This window comes from Otolemur garnettii, unplaced genomic scaffold (genome assembly GCF_000181295.1).
Source record: "Otolemur garnettii isolate 467f Iridium unplaced genomic scaffold, OtoGar3 scaffold00109, whole genome shotgun sequence".
In the NCBI taxonomy this organism is placed as follows: domain Eukaryota; kingdom Metazoa; phylum Chordata; class Mammalia; order Primates; family Galagidae; genus Otolemur; species Otolemur garnettii.
The window spans coordinates 2,533,282-2,541,846 of NW_003852504.1; positions in this window are offsets into that span (position 1 = coordinate 2,533,282).

Sequence of the window (8,565 nt, forward strand, 5' to 3'; positions counted from 1 at the left end):
GGCTTAGGTGATTCTCTTCCTTCAGCCTCCCAAGTAGCTGGGACTACAGGCACCCGCCACAACACCCGGCTATTTTTCTATTGCAGTTGTCATTGTTGTTTAGCAGGGCCAGGCTGGGCTTGAACCCGCCACCCTCGGGTGTATGTGGCCAGTGCTTTACCCACTGAGCTATGGGCGCCACCCTGTAGCAGCCATTTTTCTCACTTCCTTCAGGGTGAGGGCATAAACCCATATATTTTTGTATCTTCTACTATGTCTAGGTCAAAGTAGGTCATAATAAGAGTGCTTTGAAATAAGAGAATGCTGCAAGAATGCAGCAATTGTACAAAATGAGGCTTACCTGCATTGCCTATTTCATAGACCCACAGCCATCTAATATCTCTTAGCATTGTGTGGTCCTGAATTGTGGACTTAGCTCTCTAGTCTTTTCTGCAGAAGGAAGACAGTGGTCCAAAGTTGAGTGGAACATCGGACCTCTGGAACATACCAGGACTTAGATAAATGGTGAATAATAGCGTTAATGATAGTAATTATAGTAAGACTAATGAGAGTTAACACTTATATAATGCTTACTCTGCACCAGGTGCTGTTGTAGGCACTTTATATACATTAATTTAAAATTCATAACAATCCTATGAAGTAGGTCATTGCGTTATTCCAATTTTACTGATGAAGTAATAGGAACAGAGAAATTAAACAAGCTATATCCATGATCACATAGTTATAGTTTGTAGTAGACCTGGGATTCAAACCAGAACAGTCTGGATCCACGGTTCATGTTCTTACCCACTCTGCTATATTAGATCAAGTAAGTCATAAAGTTATATATAGGATATTTGAGCTGGGAGGGCCATAGAGCTCATCATTATATAGATGGACATTCTCCATGTCCTCTACTGCAGTGGTTCTTAACTGGCACTAAATTTTTCCTCTAGGGGAGGCAATATCTGGAGAATTTCCGTTATCACACCTGGGGAAGGGAGTTGCTACTGATGACATTTAGTGGGTGGAGGCCAGAGAGGCTGCTAAACAGCCTACAATATACAGGACAACCCACTACAACAAACAATTATCTGGCCCAAAATGTCAAAAGTGCTGAGGTCAAGAAACCCTGCTTAATTGCAACATTTTCTTGTGTGTTCTTAGTGGAGAGTGTCTCCTATCCCTTGTTTCTTTGTAACCCTTTCTCAGCTACCACAAGTACAGCCAATCCTAACTTCCATAGTTTATGCCCTATTCTCATATGCTACTGTGCTACTAAGACTAATCTGATCAACTTCCTCCACCTCAAGAATCTATGAACATTTTTAGCCTGGTTATTTTATACTTCACACCAAAGAATGATCCCTGTGGTAGGGACTCAAGGTATCATGGAATGGGAAAAAACACTAGGTATATACCATGACAATGAAAATAGAGGAGAAATTTAAATGCTTGTGCAGCACACAGAAGAAAACCTCATCTCTGGCATATTACATAGAACCTTGTGTACAACAGGCACTGAACAAGTATTTGTTATGAAAGATTATGACACAAGGGCAGGGTTTGGTGTCCTACCACTAAATACCACTGTGCTTTCTGTTCCCTGGCTAAGGGAAACAGAATAAATCATGGTTTGTGTCTGCATTAAGCCCAAGGCTCAAGGCTTTATCTTTTGCTTGGTATTTATTGCTCATGAAGCAATATATTATGCAGTACAGGTATTATTTTGAATCACTTTTCATTTTCCTCAAACATTAACAATCCATCATTGCTTGTGACTAATGCACTGAAGTCCCAGGCACACACCACTCTCATGCCTATTGCAGAGGTCACCAGTCACCAGTAGTGATGCCACTGCCTGCATCATGGTTATGCAAGGTGAGAAGACTGACAGGGGCTTTCATAAGACAAGGCTCCCAGATGGCTCATAGAGATGATAATATTAGATAAGCAAGGATGAATCAAAGAGCCAGTCAAGAGAATCAGGATGTCATAGCACATTCTTCCTTGAGAAGGGAAGAGAAGGCAAAGCATGGTTATTTCTGCTAGCCTATACAGTAGGTAGTGCTTCTCACATGGGTGATGAGTATGGCAGAGTGGGGGTGAGGGAGAGTAGCTTGATCCTCAAGGTATGCATAGAAGAGGGTGCTTTTATAACTAACTCCATCTTGGAAGGTTCATGTTTGTAGTCTACAAGCTGGAGTATCCTGGAGATGGCCACCTCTGTATTAGAGCAGTTATAAAGATGTGCAGTGTTTTTAATTAGATCAATACAAAGCCAGGGAACCAAGCCAGCCTCCAGATGGCAGTTGCAGTTCTGCAGAGGGGTATGGCATAGTGAGGATGAAGAAGGCCACATGTCTTGGCATGTGCCTCTTTAAGGAACTCCCAGCACATACCCTATATTTATGAAGGCAACAAGTCATAGTAGAAAGAATACAGACCTTGGAGATCAAAAATCAAGTATTGGGTCTACTACTTAGTAGGTATGTGACTTTGGGAAAATTCCAAAATTTGTTAACTTGTTTATTCACTTGCAGCCAGGCATAATGATAACTACTTTTCATGTACTAAAACAATAATAATGATGTTAATTTCTCATATTATTGAAATACTTCTTGTATACTAAATACTTTTAAGGCTTTCCATATATTGTATAGTATAATCCTCACAATGAACCTATGAGACAGGTGATATTTATCATTATACCCATTTTACAGACCAAGAAAATGGAACACAAAGATGTTAAGAAGTGTTAGAGGTGGATTTTTAAGAAGTATGGCTCCAGAGCTTATACCTTTATCCACTGAGCTATAGACTACCACAATTCTGAGCCCAATATCTGACACAGAGCAAGTACTTTATCAGACTTTTAACTCCACTTCTTGTATCTTTCCCTTTTTTTCTGGTTAACCCTTTGACTGTAGAACTCTCAGAAACTAAACGTGCCTACAAGCATTGTTGGCACCAAACTCATGTTTTGTATTGAATGCCTAAAGGTGTTGTTCTCAGTCAAAAGGTTAAGGAAGAAACTATTAAGCTGTCTTCTCACTTATCTCTGAGCTGAAGGCATGGGCCTCTTTTGTTATTTCAGGGTGGGCTGGCATGGACTGAAGAATCTCAGGGATGACACTTGTTACTTCAAGGTTACTGGGTGAATCTGACCCAGGAGTATAGGATGAGATAGGATCCAGGGATCCTGGAACTCCATCAGGCCCCACTGTGGGTACTGTGGAAGGCTTTCTTATAAAGTAAGAGCAGTGGCTGGCTCCACTACAGAGGCTCTTTTGGATTTTTGTAGACTATTGTTCATAATTGCCAACCCCCTGGCTTCTTGGACTTCTGAGATACCAGTGAGCCAATGTTATGTAGGTCTAGGGTGAGTGGTTGACTGTGGCCCTTTAATCTTTAGGATTGCATCATCACATTTATTCTGTATTTTCTCAGTTAACATTTAGATAAAGAACACCAAAAGGCACAGATAGGCCTTAAAAATGCCACCTATTGCAGCTCCTTTAACATCTACATTATAGCTTGTTAAGCTACATTACTTCTTTCCCTGGTTTTGAAACAGACACATTAATATTACTATCAGGACCCGAGATGTTATACCTACTGGTTTTCAAACAGAAATCTTAATGTTTAACAAATCAAGTAATTGCATTTCAGGTACTGCACATGCTATCTAAGTTAACATGCCTCATGGCTGTAGTGGGGCAGGGTGGAAAAAGCAAAAAATAGAAGCATAAACTCTGTAATTTCCTAAAACTCTGTGGTGTATGCTTTCTCAAGGTAAGTTGCGTAAGAGGTGACTTGGCAGCCCTGATACTATGCTGTTGGAAGTCTGGCAAGATATCTTGGGGAACAAACAAACAAACAAACACAAAACAACGGGCCTGGGGTTAATACATAAGCAGTTTTGCTTTAGATCTTGTTGCTGAAAATCTTTCCAACATGTTTCAGTCCATTTCCTTGCCATAGGAGATAGAGTGTAACAAAGATAAATATAGCATGAACTAGATCTGGAATTAGGGCTAGTGTGAACTCTGGCTCTCATTCGCGCACTGTGGGGCAATCACTTACACCTGTGTTTGTCAACATTCGTTCTGACCATGCGCATCAGAATCATCTGGGATGCTTGTCAAATAGGCTGATTTCCAGGGTCCACTGCTAAGGTTTTCATCTGGACGGCACTGAGGAATCTGCCTGTTGACAAGTGCCCTAGGTAACTCTTATGCCCATCACGGATTTGAGAAACACAGAGCTTCAGTTTCTTCATCTATAAATAAGAATGACAACACCAAGTCACGTGGCTGGTTGTGGTGAAAACAACACAGGTGGTCAATATGTGCTAGTTGTACCTGAATCTTTTAAAAAAATCTTTATTCAAATTAATATGAGGGTACAATATTTAGGTTACATTGTTCTCACTTCCAGGGTAAAGTTCAATTTGTAGAAGAGCCCCTCACCTAGGGGGCGTGTTATACATCCTCACAATGTGCACATTAGGTGAGATCCCGCCTCCTGCCCTCCCCCCTTCTGTCATTCGTCCTCCTCCCTCCCCCCTCCTGCCTCCCTCTACCCCTGAACTGGATTATAATAGTGTTTTATCGTTCTTCGGAACATGTAATTGTTTATATATTGATTTCATGTTAGTATGGAGTACATTGGATATTTATTTTTCCACTCTTGAGATACCTTACTAAGAAGAATGTATTTCAACTCCATCCAGGTAAATGTAAAAGATGTAAAGTCTCCATCTTTGTACCTAAATTTTTGAGTGAAGTTATTTCAGACTTTCAGAATATATTCTGAATGCTAATTTACCAAACTTGTTAAATCCAGGTACTTTGTGGTGGTAGCCAAGTTAAAACTACATGTTTCTTTGCCCTTTAAGGGGCTCACAGACTAGTGAGAATAGCAGATATGAAAACAAAAAGTACTGTATAGTTTGGTGATGGCTAGACAGATAGGAAGAAGGGGGAGGCAGTCCCTCTGCTAGGATGGATGTGAGGAGGTACTGCAGGAGGGAAGGAAGCACAGGGGAAGTAACGTGAAGCCGGACGAGGTGACTTTATACTGGATTTTAAAAGATAAGCTGATTATCTTAAAGGTATGGGATAAGGCTATATTTGTGCAAAGTCAAAAACCTAGACTAGAAATTGTTCTTGTTTGGGGGGATGGGAGTGAGTGGAGAATATTTTGTATATCAGTTCTCTTACCATTCCTCTCTCCTAAAAGTAGAATGTGGAACAACTGGAGTCATTTTGCATTCTCCAGTAGGTTGGACTCTGAGAGGATGAGTATTTGACTATCTTGTTGACCACTAATTACAAGGCCACAGTTTAAGTCAGGGGGGTGGGATGCTGACCATAACAACTATAAATAAGTCCAATGTTAAATCCTTCTGATAATGGGACTGTTGGCTGGAATACTAGCTGCTTCAGCAGGGCCTTCCTTAAATATTAAGGGCAACGCTATATATACACATACAGCCACGGGAGGCAGTGACTGATGGCTCTGCTTTGGGCCAGCAGCCGTGGCCCCTTTCAAGCTTCTTTACCTCTGCAGGCAGCCTTACTGGAGTTTTCAGCCCACTGCAATTTGACAAATAATGAGATGACAATAGCCTGTACAGAACTTCACATTATTCCTTCACCCTTCATGTTTCAAAAGGGCTGATTTTTTTTTTAAAACCACAACACATTTCTATCAAGCACTAGCATGCATTTGGCAAGACCAAGTGTGATATACTTCCAACCCTTAATGTTGAATCAAGGGAAAAAATTAAATTATAGCAGCCATTGAGATCATAGTCTTTGGACTGGATCTAAGTTCTAATCCTGATCCACCACTTATTACTTGTGAGACACTAGGGAAGTGACTTAACATCTCTGTGCTTCACTTTCCACATCTGAAAAATAAGAATAACAGTACCTATCTCACAGGGTGACAGTGAGCATGAAAGGAGAAAATATGTGAAAAAGGTCTACTATAATGCCTAGCTCAGTAAGTGCTTAGACAGTAACACAGTTATTATTAATATATTAACAATGGTGGGCATTGCCTCTGATATTATATGGAAAACAAGGACCGTTGGTGGTGAAGAGAGAGGGGAATGTTATAATTCCTTCAGGTGAAAAGGATATAAAAATACCAGTATAGGACCAACCATTAATAATAGTAGAGAAGATGGCTTTTTTTTAACAAGTTCTTTACCATGAACACTTCCAGAAAGAATAGCAGGATTAACTTCTATTCCTCTCATTTGATTGATGCATTTTTCTAAAAGTGATACTGCTAATAAAATCCTCAAAAATTTTTCCAGGGTTACCTTTCTCCTCCTCCTCCACTGTATATACCCCAAACCCATCAGACCTGCTGCTAAAACTCATTTGCTTTTTGCTCTATAAATATTTGTGGGATTTGTATTCATGCTATCTCTCCGGTTTCCCCATCTGGGGTGGAGGAAAGCCAGAATTACTTAATGTCACGTATTGATTATCCATGAGAAGGCTGGGAAGTAGTGGGGCAAGAAGAATGTGGTCTTCATGGGTAGCTTTCCAACAAGACAAAGGGAGGTTATGGCCATGGCTGTGACCACTGTGACCTCTGTGACAGCTGGGCTGAGGACACCCATTATTTCAGCCTACTCCAGGAACAATCCATATGCAAGTGAATTTGGTTAGTAGCTTGTGATTCTAGAACTGTATTATTATAATAACAGTGACTTTCCTGGAATATATCTAACATATGATGTATTTTGCCCCATTTAATTTGATAGCTCTTCTGAATATTTTAATATATCAATAGTAGTTCAAACAGCAAACATATGTGAGTTATTGAGTTTCTTTTATCCATTTCTGCTGTAACTTAAATTTTCTTCCTGAGTGAATCTTTAGGGCACTAACTAGCGACATGTCCTTTAATCCATTTGTATGTTTTTTTTTAAATTGGCACTAACATGGAAACAATATAAGATGTTGAAAAATAAAAGACATCTAGGTTGGTAATGATCTCCAGAGCAAACCTTACAGGTATTGGTAGAGCAAATTTGACTTGAAAATGATTACAGAGGGTGAAATTCCCTGTAAATAACAAGTTGGAAAGAAAATCAGGCTTGGAGTATTTGCTTATCCATTTATTTCCACATGGAAGAAAATCTGTAATTCCTAACAGCCTGTGCTTACAATGTGTCTAGATTGGCCAGAGAGAAAACAACTGGTGATAAAAATAAATACACAAGCCCACCTGTTCATTGTATTCTGTCAGGTCCGACACCAAGGAAAGCCATAAAGATAGTAAGTCTTTGGATAACAACTCATAAATCCATGGTTACAGTTCAAGCACTTAACCCCAAATTCCCAAATCACCACCAGAAGTTCACTGTCAGAAAGGAGGTGAGGCGAGGGGCAAGACAGCTGAAACGCTCAAAGACCCTGGGAAAATTCTGGGGAAGCATGTCTTCCTCACAAATCACCACTTCTTGAGAAGTGGTCACAGACAGTGGCAGAGCAAACTGGCTAAGGTTTTTATCGAAGTGTTCCTAGTTTTTAAGAGCGGCTTTCTTCCTGGAAAATATAAAGCCAATTTCTGCATATCAAATCCTATTTCTCTATTGGCTCACACTGTGTTTTTCTAATTTTTAAAATTGTATATTGAGTAGGTTCAAATGGGGAATTTATAAGAGACATGTGTAAAGTATAAAAAGCAAGAATGCAATGAAAATTGTGTCCCAATAAGCAGTTTTTAAAAAATAATATAAATAATCCCCTTAAAGTCCACCTTGTGCCCCTCCTGAATCCCTTCCATCTCCCTTCAAAGATAAACCACTATTCTGAGTTTTGTGTTAATCACTCCATGCTCATCTTTATAACTACCACATATGTTGATGATATCTCTTTAGAAATGTTTTATCTCAATTTCTAAAGCATTCTTCAGTTGCCAAGAGCTTTCTGTGCTGTTCTCCTTTGAATTCCTCCATCTCACTTCTCTCCCTTCCTCACTCCCTCCCTGCCTTTATCCCTCCCCCACCCAGCTGGTGGAGTGGTTAGTGATCTAGGAACAAATATGAGTGCCAAGGATATCATTTAGCAACAAATCCATATGTAAAGAACTATTAAGAAAAGAATGTAATTGTGATGGATGTGTTAATCAGTTCAATGTAAGCATTTCACATTGTATATGAAATTAGCACACTGAACCCCACAAATGCATCAATGTACACAGTTATGATTTAATAAAAACAAAAAGAATAAAAAATAATTCTTTTGTAACATCGTTACTTTCCCTTTGTTTTCAAAGGGAATTCCTGCATAGGCCTTCACGTGTTTTCTAGGAGGTTCAGAGGTGGTTGGGAAGTAGACAGCAGGGTGACAGGGCTATGAGTATTTCCTAGCCTGGGGTTTGGAGTCAGAAGATGATGCTATTTACTGGTTGTGTAACCTTGAACAAGTCACTTAATGTCTCTGGGCTTGGGTTGCCTCATCACAAAAAGGCAGATGATAATGATGTTGATCTTACAAGGTTGATGAGATAAAGATATTTGTTGAAAAAGTATTTTGAAAGCTATGAAAATGCTAT